The 16,137-nt window shown below is 39.7% G+C and overlaps 1 protein-coding gene across 2 annotated transcripts in view; it reads right to left on the bottom strand.

The window, feature by feature from the left end:
- The window catches only part of MGAT4C (MGAT4 family member C), a 683,798-nt gene extending 667,936 nt beyond the window's left edge, over positions 1-15,862 (bottom strand). Inside the window, exon 1 of one of the 2 annotated variants that reach the window (XM_084637898.1) lies at positions 15,520-15,862. The gene's annotated coding sequence lies outside the window, so the exon portion shown is untranslated. The remainder of the gene's footprint in view (positions 1-15,519) is intronic. The other variant, XM_084637899.1, reaches the window with a different exon arrangement.
- Between the last annotated feature and the right edge of the window lie 275 nt (positions 15,863-16,137).

The following is a 16,137-nucleotide window of genomic DNA, read 5'->3' as shown; positions in this document are numbered from 1 at the left end:
ATTAACCCAGAGACCTTCCTACCAAGACTACAAAAAAAAGGATTCAGGGTGGACTCCTCCTGAAGGTCAAAACAACAGACTGGACTTCTACATAGAGTGTTTCCGCCGATGTGCACAGGCTGAAATTGTGGAAAAGCAGCATCTCTTGCCCCATAAGCTCAGCCGAGCAGAACACAATGCCATCCACAGTCTCAGAAACAACTCTGACATCATAATCAAAAAGGCTGACAAAGGAGGTGCTGTCGTCATCATAAATAGGTCAGAATATGAACAAGAGGCTGCTAGGTAGCTCTCCAACACCACATTCTACAAGTCATTACCCTCTGACTCCACTGAGGGGTACCAAAAGAAACTACACCATCTGCTCAAGAAACTCCCTGAAAATGCACAAGAACAAATCCACACAGACACACTCCTAGAACTCTGAGCAGGGGTATTCTATCTGCTACCCAAGATCCATAAACCTGGAAATCCTGGATGCCCCATCATATCAGGCATTGGCATCTTGATAGCAGGATTGTCTGGCTATGTAAACTCCCTCCTCAGGCCCTATGCTACCAGCACTCCCAGCTATCTTTGAGATACCACTTTTGACTTTCTGAGGAAACTACAATCCATCGGTGATCTTCCTGAAAATATCATCCTAGCCACTATGGATGTAAAAGCCCTGTACACCAACATTCCACACAAAGATGGACTACAAGCCATCAGGAACAGTATCCCCAATAATGTCACAGCAAACCTGGTGGCTGAACTTTGTGACTTTGTCCTCACCCATAACTATTTCACATTTCGGGACAATGTATACCTTCAAATCAGCGGCACTGCTATGGGTACCCACATGGCCCCACAGCCTGCCAACATTTTTATGGCTGACTTAGAACAACATTTCCTCAGCTCTCATCCCCTAATGCCCCTACTCTACTTGCGCTACATTGATGACATCTTCATCATCTGGATCCATGGAAAAGAAGCCCTTGAGGAATTCCACCATGATTTCAACAATTTCCATCCCACCATCAACCTCAGCCTGGACCAGTCCACACAAGAGATCCACTTCCTGGACACTACAGTGCTAATAAGCGATGGTCACATAAACATCACCCTATACCGGAAACCTACTAACCGCTATACTTACCTACATGCCTCCAGCTTTCATCCAGACCACATGACACAATCCATTGTCTACAGCCAAGCTCTCCAATACAACCGCATTTGCTCCAACCCCTCAGACAGAGACAAACACCTGCAAGATCTCTATCAAGCATTCTTACAACTACAGTACCCACCTGCAGAAGTGAAGAAACAGATTGACAGAGCCAGAAGTGTACCCAGAAGTTACGTACTACAGGACAGGCCCAACAAAGAAATAACAGAACGCCACTAGCCATCACCTTCAGCCCCCAACTAAAACCTCTCCAGTACATCATCAAGGATCTACAACCTATCCTGAAGGACGACCCATCACCCTCACAGATCTTGGGAGACAGGCCAGTCCTCGCTTACAGACAGCCCCCCAACCTGAAGCAAATACTCATTAGCAACCACACACCACACAACAAAAACACTAACCCAGGAACCTGTCCTTGCAACAAAGCCCAACGGTGTCCACATAGCTATTCATGGGACACCATCATAGGGCCTAATCACATCAGTCACACTATCAGAGACTCATTCACCTGCACATCTACCAATGTGATATATGCCATCATGTGCAAGCAATGCCCCTCTGCCATGTACATTGGCCAAACCCGACAGTCTCTACATAAAAGAATAAATGGACACAAATCAGATGTCAAGAATTATAACATTCAAAAACCAGTCGGAGAACACTTCAATCTCTCTGGTCACTCGATTACACACCTAAAAGTTGCACTTCAACAACAAAAACTTCAAAAACAGACTCCAGTGAGAGACTGCTGAATTGGAATTAATTTGCAAACTGGACACTATTAAATTAGGCTTGAATAAAGACTGGGAGTGGATGTGTCATTACACAAAGTAAAACTATTTCCCCATGTTTATCCCCCCCCGCCCGACTGTTCCTCACACGTTCTTGTCAACTGCTGGAAATGGCCCACCTTGATCATCACTACAAAAGGGTATTTTTTCTCTCCTGCTGGTAATAGCTCACCTTACCTGATCACTCTCATTACAGTGTGTATGGTAACACCCATTGTTTCATGTTCTCTGCGTGTATAAAATCTCCGCACTGTATTTTCTACTGCATGCATCCAATGAAATGAGCTGTAGTTCACGAATGCTTATGCTCAAATAAATTTGTTAGTCTGTAAGGTGCCACAAGTACTCCTTTTCTTTTTGCGGATACTGACTAACACGGCTGCTTACTCTGAAACCATTCTTTACTATTGTTTCAACTAATTTGCCTGGTACTGACGTTAGACTTACCGATTTGTAATTGCTGGGATCACCTCTAGAGCCCTTTTTAAATATTGGTGTTACATTAGCTAGCTTCCAGTCATTGGGTACAGAAGCTGATTTAAAGGACAGGTTACAAACCATAGTTAATAGTTCCACAATTTCACATTTGAGTTCTTTCAGAACTCTTGGGTGAATGCCATCTGGTCCCTGTTACTTGTTACTGTTAATTTTATCAGTTAATTCCAAAATCTCCTCTAGTGACACTTCAATCTGTGACAATTCCTCAGATTTCTCACCTACAAAAGATGGCTCAGGTTTGGGAATCTCCCTAACATCCTCAGCTGTGAAGACTGAAGCAAAGAATTCATTTAGTTTCTGTGCAATGATTTTATCGTCTAGGGGCCCCACTGGTTGTTTAGCAGGCTTCCTGCTTGTGATGTATTTAAAAAACATTGTTATTACCTTTTGAGTTTTTGGCTAGCTGTTCTTCAAAGTCCTTTTTGGGTTTTTTCATTACATTTTTACACTTCATTTGGCAGTGTTTATGTTCCTTTCTATTTACCTCACTAGGATTTGACTTCCACTTTTTAAAAAGATACCTTTTTTATACACAAACTGTGTCCTCATTCCCACTAGTCCCAAATTATGGCACTGAAATAATTCTGCTATGGTAATTTGTGATTGCACAGTAGCTTGAGATATATATATATATAGACACACACACACACACACACACCCTAAAGTGGTGACACAAATGTCATGGCCACATGTTCCATTTAATGAAAAACACACTCACTTTGTCAGTGATACAGTACAAGTACTCCACTTGATGCATCTTTTATGAGCACTTGAAGTATTTTCAGATTAGCTCTTGGTCATGTTCAGATTCAATTTCTGCTAGAATCAGAATATTTTAGGCTAATAAAACCGCTAGAAGACTTATGGGAAGTCCCACTTCATTTTTGTTTTAATTTGATAAAATCTGAAGCAATTCATTCTCAGTGACCTGAGGTCAAATACACAGTAAAATGATTTCCTATGTATGTGATTTTTGCACTAAAAAATGAATTTTAAAATAAATTCCGTATTTTAAATCTTTGTTTTCTCATAGAAAGTGCCCACTGTTGTGTGCCAGCTAATAGATCATCCATTAAAGTGAAGTTAGATTTAAAAAAAAAAATCACAACAGTCTTGCTTAATTTTGTCCCTATTCCATACTTTGTAGGTTGACAAAAACATCGAGGAGTCAGGTGGCAACTTAAAGACTGAGATATATTTGGACATAAGTTTTTGTGGGTAAAAAAACCCACTTCTTCAGATGCATGGAGTGAAAATTACAGATGCAGGCATAAAATATACTGACACCTGAAGAGAAAGGAGTTACCTTACAAGTAGAGAACCAGTGTTGACAAGACCAATTCAGTCAGAGTGGATGTGGTCCACTCCCAATAACTGATGAGGAGGTGTCAATACCAAGAAATGGAAAATTGCTTTTGTAGTGAGCCAGCCACTCCCAGTCCCTATTCAAGCCCAAATTGATGGTGTTAAGTTTGCAAATAAATTGTAGCTCAGCAGTTTCTCTTTGAAGTCTGTTTTTGAAGTTTTTTTTGGTTGAATAGCTACTTTTAAATGTTATTGAGTGTCCAGAGAAACTGAAGTTTCAGAGTAGCAGCCGTGTTAGTTTGTATCCGCAAAAAGAAAAGGAGGACTCAGAATCATAGAATATCAGGGTTGTAAGGGACCTCAGGAGGTCATCTAGTCCAACCTCCTGCTCAAAGCAGGACCAATCCCCAACTAAATCATTCCAGCCAGGGCACCTTAGAGACTAACACATTTATTTGAGCATAAGGTTTTGTGAGCTACAGCTCACTTCATCGGATGCATGCAGTGGAAAATATACGGCATGCATCCGATGAAGTGAGCTGTAGCTCACGAAAGCTTATGCTCAAATAAATGTGTTAGTCTCTAAGGTGCCACAAGTCCTCCTTTTCTTTTGCAGAAACTGAAGTGTTTTCCTACTGGCTTTTGTACGTTACCATTCCTGATATATGATTTGTGTCCATTTATTCTTTTATGTAGAAACTGTCTCGTTTGGCCAATGTACATGGCAGAGGGGCTCTGCTGGCATATATCACATTAGTAGATGTGCCCCGGATGGTGTGGTTCATGTGGTTGGGTCTTCTAGAGTAGATATGGGGACAGAGTTGGCAATGAGGTTTCTTACAGGGATTGGTTCCTGGGTTAGTGTATTAGTATATTTATGCCTGTATCTGTAATTTTCACTCCAAGCACCTAACGAAGTGTTTTTTTACCCACGGAAGCTAGTGTTGGGGTTGACCGCAAGTTACCTTGGCCTGTTGTTACAACATGGTTCGGGGGGAGCTAGTAGTGAACTGGCTTTGACTGGCCGAGCTGGCTTGCAGCCATTCAACTGGGCAAACAAGTGAAGAAATAAGTGAGGACCACGACTGTAAAGTGTGAGAATAGGACGCAATAGTGTTTCCTGCCAGAGCCTGCTTGTGGGTGAATACCCCCCATTAAAAGGGGATAATGATAAAAGCAGCTATGCAAATTGCCTTAGACGAACAGTCTCACTTGCAGACCCTGGCCTTGTGGGTGCCCAGGAATTCCCCACTCTGGAGCAGCGCCTGCTACGAGCCCTCAAGGACAAGGCAGGAGGGTCCAGGACTGTCCTTAGCAGAAAGGGTGTAAGCATTGATTCTTGCTTGCTTGGTTGGCTGCTGGGAAGCATGTATTTAGTAATGCATAAAGACTGGGAGGCTTATTATACTTTGGCAATAAAACCGGTTATACTGATGCACCTGGCGTGGCTTCACTAACTGTATCTGAGCCCCCCCCCCCCCCTTGGGACCAACACATTATGCCCAAATAAATCTGTTAGTCTTCAGGGTGCCACTGGACACCTCATCGTTTTTGTGGATACAGACTAATATGGCTACCACTCTGATACTTTGTAGGTTGAACTCCTCCAGATGGAACATAAGTAATTTTGTTTCCTCTGGTCACTTATCAAATTATCTTTGGAGTTATTTATTAGGAAACAGGTGAAGAATGCTCTCAGTGAGAGATAACTATTTACATGTATATAGACAGATAAAGTGCCAGTAAGAATATTTACCATAGATTGTGGATTTTATAGGACCAATAAAACCTGTACACTGCAAATGGCTTCTTGCATGTAGCTCTTTAATTGAAGCTCTTAACGGACAAGGCAGAAGTCCTAGACCAAGCAAGACAACACAAATCTTAGCCCCAAAGCAGATTTAGAAGTAGCCACACAAAAGTAAGCCCTACGGTCTTTAGCAGAGAAACTACAGGTATTATTATTTCTATTACCGTAGCATCTAGGAACCCTAATCATGGACCAGGACCCCATTGTGACTGGCACTGTATAAACAGAAAAAAAAAAGTCTTAAGGACAGACGAAGGTCCAAGGGCTCCTTGACGACACAAATAAAAGCCTAAGGGCATCAATCCTACAAAGACTTATTATGTACTTGCTTAACTTTAAGCATATGAGTAGTCCCTTTGAATTCAAAGGGACTCCAAATTGTGGCAGCAGAAGAGCAATGCTAAATTTATTTTAAGGAAGCTGTGTAAAACAGAGTGGATGGAAATAAACACAAGCAGTTAATTAGTTTTGCCAATTAGCAATAGAAAAAAATGTTTTATACAGGTATACAGTTCCCCTCTCTGCAAAGGGCCCTTCAGTGTCAAATAGGCTTATATGGCAGTTATTCAATCATTTTTCTAGCCACAGCAGTACAATTTCCTTGAAATGTATTCCAAGCAGCAGCTGAAATCCTGTGTTGTCACATAGGTGTAATTCATAAAATCAACTGTAAAAAAGTTGAAAGTGGCTTAGAACTTAATAATTGGACACTAACACCACAAAACCCAGTGATGATTCAACCTGATGATATTCTGAAGAAAAAGAGCTCTCAACCCTGCTTGTAGCTGTTTTCATCACTTCACACTGATTCAGACATTGTAGGTCTCCGAGTGAAACAGAGCAACATTCTTGGAATCTTTGTATATAAATTAAAAAAATTCTTAAGAACATGAAGGTGGCAAAGTCAAGCACTCCAAAGTTAAGAAATGTTAGAATGAAGATTACTTTGCAACCTTAATTCAACTCCATTTTGCCTATGTATCACAATACAGCATTTACATAAGCATATACTATTTTCCCTCAGGACTCAATGGGACAGATGTTAAATTAGAAAGTAGTTATTCAATATCTTGCTTTATTCTCATCATTCAATGTATGGCACCGGCCTGATTTTCTGCACAAACCCAGATCAGAATAGAAGTGATTAATTTCCTCCTAGGTGTTTCTGTGGTGCTCTCAATATTGTATCTGAATGCTTCACAAACATTAATAAATTTCGCGTCTCATTCCTGTGAGATTAGGTGATATTATCCCCATTTTACAGCTGGAAAATGGAGGCACAGAAATTCAAGACAATATTTCAAACATGACCAACTTGAAACACCTTAGCCCTGATTTTCCAGAGTCCTTTGCTTTCAAAATATATATAAAAAAAATCTATAAAATGCTCAGCTCCAATTGACTTCAGTTGTAGTCATCAGTGCTCTGCACTACTGCACATGCATTCCTAGGTGTTCCAAGCTAGGCACTCAGAAAATTAGGAGCACAGAATTAGTGGCTAACTGTGAACATATTAGTTTAAATTACTTGCCCAGCATGACCTAGGAACTCTGGGTGAGAAACAGGGATAGAATCCAGTTCTTCATGATGGCATTAAGCTGCCTTAATCACGAGACAATCTTCTCTCTTCCTGCTCATTTACCAAAATGAATGAGGCAGTGGTCCTATAGATGACAGTAATAGTACACACTGATTCATCCCCCTGAATACAGTCCATCATGTGCAGTGAATGAGACACAGGTCCTTTGGAAAATGAAATAATTAGAGTATTCTCGGATCAGTTCCTTGGTGCCACTGCAGTGTCTGTGAGAAGCAATTGCAAGGTGTGTCCTGCTCAGCCCCTGTAGCCTCATGATGGAGCATGCACAATCTCCCTGTGGTAGAGCTGGTCGGGAGTTTGAGGTTTTTTCTCGTTCAAGTCTCTGCTTCTAGAGTAGCACACCTAGAATTCTTTTTGGGGCGGGGAGAAATTCAAACGGTCTCAATTTTGTCCTGATGCAGAAATGGAAAGGCTTTGAAATCTCATTTTCCTTCACTTTGAACTGGAAAATAGCAGAACAATTTTAAGTGGAACTTTAAAAAAAATTTCAGCTCAACAGAGAGACACAACAAGTTTAAAAGTTATAACAGGGTCTGACAACATGGTCTTATAGTGTGAAGTGGTGGGCAATCACAACGACAGGCAGTGCTACCAGCTCCATCTATAGTAAGAGAAAACTAACTATATGTATTTTACATAGATCTCTTCCAACATCTAAACCTCACTGATAGGAGAGTCAATATGCATCTGAATAACTATTATAAACACTCTCTGATTCATGCGCAAATTTATGTATTGCCCGAGGACATTTATGAACTGGGATACTATTTTGTTGTCCCTTCTGATTAGAGATGAAAAAATGGCATTACATGGAATACATTTACAGCACAAACTGTAGCTCACTATGGATTTGATTTAGAACCACCGCATATTTACTATGAGCCACAAGGTGGAAGAGCTCTGAAGTAGCTCAAAAGCTTGTCTCTTTCACCAACAGAAGTTGGTCCAACAAAAGATATTACTTCACCCACCTTGTCTCTCTGGAGCCAAGATGGATACAACATATTTACTATGTAGGTTAAATAGAGACGGGGAAAATAGCAGCATTCTTTGAGAACTCATCCCTAATTATGTTACCTTAAATTACAGTTTGTGTATCCTGGAAATAAATATTGTGTATTTTGGGACTTCCCAGCAACATGAAGAGTCTTTAAAAATCTTAGCAAACTATTTACTGGATTTTAAAGCTCTGATATAAAAAAAAAACCTCTTCAAAGCTTAAGAACACATTAATATTTACAAAGTGTGTTTACTCTTTAGCAGGAACTTGGAAAAATAATTTAAGTCCAAATAAATGATCTACATTTCTATGCCTTTAAAGAAATATTCATAATTTTACTGGCAGTAATTTCAAGCTGATCCAAGACTAGCAGCCAACAGAGCTTCTAAAATATACCAAGCCTGATTCCCCTCTTCTTTACACCATTGTAAGGTCACTAGTGTCAACAGAATTATTTTTGGCCTCCACTGGTGTAATCAAGAAGTGAATTGGGCCCTTTTGACATTCAGAACAAGATATAAATAATATTCCAAAAAAAATTGTGGTTCTATATTAGTATGTGAAAGACTTTGGTGATCGCACCAAGAAATAGAAAGGAGAGGCAGGTTGAGAGCTCCCAGAACAGAAAGACCTCTAATTCTACAGACAATATATCTGTACATAAAAAAAATACATACATACCACAGAGAACTGTATTGACAAGAAGAGACATTGGATGACCTAGTAGGACTTTTCTATCTAACTTATGTAACTGTAAGAGACTGAGAAAGGAACAATAGAAACAAGCGCTGATCTCTCAAAAGAGCCCCTTACATTTTCCCACCCTAACAATTCAGAAGGGCAGGAGGGAGAAGCAGCAGCAGAGAATGGACTTATTTGTTCTCACTTTGGAGAACAGCTCTGTAAGAGTAGCAGGAAGAATAGAACAAACAATAAAAGGTTCATAAGTCAGCCGGACACCACACACTCACAGATTCCTATTCTTATCTTATCGAGTTTAATTAATTCAATATGAGAACAGGGTGAAAAAAAAACAAAAAAACACAATTTCCATCCCAAGGGAAATTTTGAGATTTCAAAAATCTAGTTTCATTCCGCTCAGAACTAAGAGTCAAAATCCCAGTATTTGTCATGGAGCTAAAACTTACCAAAACCAGTATAGCCAGGTACCAGGGTACAGGATATTTCAGTTTCACAATTTAAACATAAAATACAGTGATCATGCATAGATGTTTCGGAGATGCATATTTTGAGCCCACTGTTCCATATTTTGATCTAGATAATATTAATGAGACAACGTGTTCAAAACTACATATTCCAATCATATACACCCAAAGGAGGCACATTACCAAATGCATATAAATATGTAATGCCAGTCCCATAGCCAAGCATGTCTGTCTGCATTGTATTGCCACTTCAGAGAATTTGTTTTGCATGGCTCGGATGGGTGTACTTGTTTTGCCTGTTTTCGAACCAATTGGAACATTGAGGGATATAAAGTGTGATAATTGAAATTGGATTTGCATTGTTAAGAGAGAGCACATAGTGCAGGAAGGAGGAAAGGAATCCAAAAGCAGAAAAACAAACAAACAATCTAGCTCTTATATAGCACTCGTCAGTAGATCTCAAAGGACTTCACAAAAGGAGGTCATAGTATCAGGTCACAGTACCCCCCATTTTTAATGAAAGGTTAACTGAAGTACAGAGAGACAAAGTGATGTGCCTAAGGTCACCCAACTGACCAATGACAGAGCTGGGAATAAAACCCAGGTCTCCTGAGTTCCAACCCAGTGGTCTACCTAGTAGGCAACACTGAAGGGTGAAAGAGTGGTGAAATGAGAAGTAATGGGAAGGAGAATCTAGGGTCTCATTTCAATGGGCCTTGGAAGAGTGAATGTATCTATCAACTTCAGCAAACTTTGGATCAGGATCCTTATGAAACAGATACAATACTGACCCACTGTATAGTTTCATTTACAGGAAAATATTTGTAAATTTGAATTAGTTATTTCTACCAAGAACCCATACACTTTGCCAAGTTTACCCATCACTGCTTATTGTCATCATTTTTACAACAGCCACATAAGTAACTAGATGAGAGCCACAAGCTGAACAAACAAACAAAAACAAAACCCCTCTCCCCCCCGCAAAAAACCTCTAATCAAATCCCCTTACAAAAAAATCTGAGTCCTACCAAATATCCATTTCATTGAACTATGAGACTCAGGCACCGAGTTAGTATTTGCCCAATAACAATTCAGATTGCACCTATAATATATACCATCAGTCTGTAAGTCCTGCTCAACATTTTAATACAATTCCTGCCTAACAGCTGGTTTTGTTGTCTAGTTAGAGGCTGCATAAAGCTAATAAAGTGGCACTCCATATTTTCTGAAATAGCAATGAGGTCAATAATCAAACCAAGAAAGAAAGAAAAAAAAAAGTTTAGACTGGCAATCTTTGTTTTTCTTCACATTCTGTTGTGACCCAAAGCTTTTTTCTAAACACTTCTTCCAGCAGCAGCTTGTCAAAGTCTCAGAAGACATGTTCTGTCCTTCAATGCCACCTGAATAGTCAGGCAATAAAACAACAACCTGTTCTCTGTTCTACACAGAATCCCACTTCATGGGGATAGAGTCTCTTCTCTGCATTGGAGTACATAAGGGGGAAAAAAGCATTACTGTCTTTATTGTAAGCAATGTACTGTAATTTCCATCTGCTGTAGCACCTTCTCCCCATTCCTTTGGTCACTATACGTTTCTATTTCTTTCTTCAGTTTAGCTTTTCCACAGGAATTATGTAAATTAATAGAAACTGCATACTCGTCCAATGTCCACTTTAGCAGTTGTGATATCACATCCTTCCTTACTGTGTGTGGGAGGGTTAGCTCTTGCTTTATCTTTTGGGATTGTTTTTAGTTTTTTCCTGAGTCAAAGATTTTGAAGGATTTTTCTTCATTTTTGAAGTGTCCTCCCCCCATATCTAGTGCATCTCAATACTGCTGAATTGACAGCCCTGAAAACTAATTTCCTCCAAGCACAGAAAAGACACAGCCCAAACCATGCCAGTGCACTCAACCTTAAACAGCAAAGGTACCATACTATTACAATGGAGGCACACATGGGACATTTCAAGATAGAGGGGAATATTCTCTGCTGTGGTCAACTCCCACTAGGCACTGCGGATCAGGATGCTATGTTAGGAAACCACTTACTCTAGTCAGTTTTCCTTCAAGATTAGGTAACTGAGGCTCAAAATATATTTGTAGCAGAGACTTTCCCAGTCTGGCTTTGGGCCCATCTGTGGCTTCAGTTTCTCCCTCTTGGATTTCTCAGTATCATCATCGTAACTGGCATGAGTCAGGTAGATCCAGCCCCCAAGAGGTAGTGATTTGTCGTCAACTTTAATACAGGAACTCATACCCAGCTTTTCTAGCTGGCTCACAACTCTTGCTGCAAGGGGCTTAGTCCGGTCTCTGATGAGTCTTTCCTCTAGCAGAGTCGCGCTCTGTACTCCAGTCTTCCTAGTTGACTCCTGATCCCTGGAGTCAAGGGATCTGGCTGGGTGCTAAGGAGAGTCTCTGTTTAGACCAGCTCATGTATCCGTCCTGCACCTTTATCTCCCTAATCCCTGGCTGCTCATTATATCTCCCAGCAGGCCTGGTTCCAAATCATATGCTTGAATCACATAACACTTGGACTTATTCCCTTCACCTGGGGTGGCAGGCACATCTTAAAGGGCCAGCTCACACTTGGATGGTATCCATTATTTTATTATTATTTTAAAAAAAAAAAAAGAGGCTAATCTTGGTCTCCAAATATATTAAATGAAAAGGCAGACTTTTGGCTGCCATGTTATCTAAAGTTCCACCTAGCAGTAATCAGGATGCTCAAGTCTCTCTTAACTGCAATAGAATTAAAAAAAACAAAATCAAACTATGACTTTATAAGATTGCCATTTAATGTAGGGCATTGTCAGGAAGAAAAATTCTATGGTATTATTCAATACTTTAAGTGAAGCAGTCTGATTTGTTCCTCTGGCTCTAATTGCTTGGCATCTTTACTCCCTCTTTTCTGCATGTTACATGAGAAAACAGATGTAAAGGTTTTTTTGCTTATTTTTTAAATATGAAATACAAGGCTGCTCACATATTTAAATACTATTATTTTATTGCATCTTAAGTCAGATGGTAATTTTGAAGGAAGCACACCGTTAAAAATACCAGTCAATCAGATATGACCTGTGTGGCTAATATTGTAAAACATGACTAGTGATTAAGGAATCCAACTTGGGGCACGTTAAAAGGTAACTTACCCTCCTTTTCAGTGGGTAAGTGCTTAGCTCTTTTAGAAAATCAGGCTTTGTAAAAGAACCTCACGTTAAGCAGCTAAGAATTTGGGCACCTAAAAAAAAAATCACTTAATTACTTTTGAAAAAAAAATTCTTCTCCATCTCTTTAAAGACATAGCCACATGGTGTAGAGCCTGAGAAACTAGCAAGGCCACATATAAGCAATTTCTTACTGGTGCACTTACCTGAAATAGTTTCCTCCCACTGGAAGAAAGGGAAGGATGGAGAATGAGCTAAGAAAGAGGCTCAGCATGAGTGAGCAAGTTCCAAGACAATGGAAGAACAGCTAGACTGTCCAAAACAAGTCTGGCAGTTACCATGGACTTCTGATACAAGTCAGCACCAGAGAAGAGAAGAGCTGCTGGAACAATCATGTTGGAAGTGGAACCTCATAGGGGCTGGGACAGGTAGAAAACTGTGATAAATAGCAACTGGAGGAAGACAGAGCCAGCAGTCAAAAGAGGATAGTGCTTGAGTATATTCATGTCCCGATCCCTCCCAAATCCCAGTTAAGTCCCCGTCAGTGCCAATAGCTGCTAGCTCAATTAATAGTCCAGATGGATAATGTTGATCCACATACAACACAACACTAAAGTAACACAGTGTCACTCACACAAGACAGCACAAAACTGTTTCATAAGGTGGCAGAAAGTTCCAGATGCCTACACCATAACTGAATGCACAATTTCTCTGAAAGGTGAGGAGAGGAATGGCCATTGCTGAATAGCAGGTTAGGCAGAAGAGAGAACAATTATATGAAAGTTAGGACAGAGTGCTAATGTAATAGCCTTCATTGAATTCTGACCATTTAAAATTCCTTTGCCACTTTAATCTCTTCTTGATCTTACTTTAAAGAATGTAAATTTATAGACATTGTTAAGTGGTTACATCTTTGCCAAGGCCAAATGTTGGAGGTGATTAAATGTAATCAGCTGGTATGTTAAAGTAGCAGTTGAAAGCAAACACACAAAAACTTACCCCAAGGGGGAAAAAAATAAGACCCTACTGTGAACATGTCCTCAGATTTTCTTGAGAGGGTTATAATATTAAAATGCTTATTCTCTCTCCTGATCCTCTGACATTCGTAAGCCATTGAATTTTAAAACTCTGAAACACCCAAGGGTGACAGCACTTTAAGAATACTCTGTAAATGTAAACAATAAGTTTGAGAGATTGGGAAAAACCAGCCTGGCACACAAACTCCCTTTAAAACAGAAAAATAGCTACCTGAAGGTAGGAACCTATAGGCAGAAGTTTTATCATTGCTTTAATTCTCAGACCTCAGTAATTCAGGAGCCAAATTAGTGATCAACATTACCCCAAAGAGCCACAGTAATGTGAATTCATGGTTTCATTTACTATTATGTATAAACAATATTGTTCTAATAGCAAAATGATTGACCAAGTTATGTTATCAACTATAGTTCGTTAACATAGTAAAAGCATCCTAATTTGTTAATAACTTAGGTTGCTTAATCGCTAAAATCAGTGTTTTAATATCATTTAATATCAGTGTTTTAATATAATAGCCACAGGAGACACATTAAAGAGCCACTTGTGGCTTGCAAGCCTCCATCTGAATATCACTGAACTAAAGCCTCTCTGCCTTTGTCCCTCCAATGGCCATAGGAAAGTAAATAGGTTTTTAGAATTCATTTTGGCAGGGCTCAAGCCATACTCCTCTTTTTCTTTCAATCTGAGACTCAAGAGAAAAAGTACATGCTCTCCCCTGCTCTCTAATACTATTTCAAGAGCTTAAGAAGAATATTGAAAACAAAGTGAAAAATGTTTGAGTTAATGCTTCCATCTCTCATTTGTCTCATTTGTTTTTAACCCCTGGAGTGCTGAACAACCCTTGCTATGTCTGTTCTATTCACCCATTATTGGGGTGTCCCAGTGCTTTCCAGTACTGTTTTAAGCAACGGACTAGGCTCTGTCACTTGTGAGCATGCATTCAGTTGAAGCCACCCACTGTGCTGCCAAACACTCAAAGTATGGCCTAACATGACGTTTGAGTGGAATGATGGCAGCACAGCAAGTGAAGAGAATCAGTAGTGAACAAGTTAACTGTAAGGCTCTCTTGAGGGTTTAGTTCATGTATTTCTCCTATTTCTGCAGACACAGAAGTCTCACGGCTGATACACATGCTGGAGCAGAGAATGTCACATCAGGAACGATATCATGAAGTTAGTTGTGAAATTACAATGCCACATTCAAGCTCCAGTGACTCCCGCGCTTGGAACAGTTTGAAAAATTTTGACTGCTCTGCAATTTAGTGAGATCCTTTTATTTTGGCTCACACTTCACTACAAAGCACATTAGCATATAGGCAGTAAGGTTTTGAGCTTAGGGAGGGCTTGCTGCAACCCATTTAGAAAACACAACATTTTAAAGACAACATACTCCTCTCCATAGGTTTATTTTATTTTTAATATTTCTGTTTGTGTTCTGTAATCCTGATGTTTTATCAAGGTGCTCCTCAAGTCAGAAATACAAATGCAACAACATGCTTCTATCACACATCTCACATTGGAGCTTTTCAGAATTAAATACCTTCATCCCTCATACGATCATGTAATGTCATAGCAAAAAAGAAATGTCAAACTCCAAAATTAATTCATGCTACTTCAAGGAAAGTTCTCCTCTCTCCCCTCATGAAAACATTCTCTTTTGCAAAATAAAATATTGTCAACTCCCAGGAATGTAAATGGTTGACTGTTTCTGAAGTATGATTTTGCCCTTCACTATTCATTTTTTCACAAAAGCAAAACCCTCAGGGCAATCAATACTAACTTATGATAATGTGGTCTGCAGCACAGTGAGGGCCCCCACCCCACAGCTGACAGAGCACTTAGCAGTAGGTGCTACAGTAAGTGGATCAGAGTATTTTACCTGTAAATATGCTGCGATAAAGTGATATCATTCCATTGCTACAGATTACTTAGTTAACATTTTTCCTAATATATTTGGTTCACTAGTTCATTAGATCATTACCTTATAAACAGCCTGGGTAATGAATTGAGAGCAACTGCATACCTTCAGGAAGAACCTGCCCGATAACAATAATCCATTAGAAAACTGGCAGTATCCTCTGATCTATTGCCCGCAAAGCTATGACTTGATGGAGAGTTTCATTCCCTCTGCTCAGTACTCCAGAAGAAAATCAGCACAATTTAAATATTTCTTGTGATGTGACAGCTCTCTAGATCCCTGGTTGCATTCTGTTCCCAAGGGATGACAATCGGGTGTTCCAGTGAGCATAGAGCAGTGAAGATGAATTGAAAAAGCTTGAGATAAATTAGGGCTGGCTAAGTTAAAATTGTCTCTGCTCCTGAGTCTCTCATCTGCAGTCTGCAAGCCTGTTTTGCTGTGAGAAAGCTAGATGGCAGGCTGCCTCAGTGAGTTCTTCTTAAGCGACAGGGAGCATTTTCAATGAAGAAAAATTCTCCCATTATCTAAGCTAATGTGACTGCAGCTAAGTCTAGTTTTAAGAGTGTCTACTAGCATGAAATTCATTTTTACTATTGCTCTCCTTCATGCTACAGGTCAAAACACATACTATCTGAAAGAAAAACTTTTTAGTTAACAAATGATATCCTGGCTCTTGTTATA

The sequence above is a fragment of the Lepidochelys olivacea genome, assembly GCF_965140295.1.
Source record: "Lepidochelys olivacea isolate rLepOli2 genome assembly, chromosome: 1".
Taxonomy (NCBI): Eukaryota; Metazoa; Chordata; order Testudines; family Cheloniidae; genus Lepidochelys; species Lepidochelys olivacea.
Note: the sequence above shows the minus strand (reverse complement) of the source record. Positions and strands in the feature narration are given on the sequence as shown.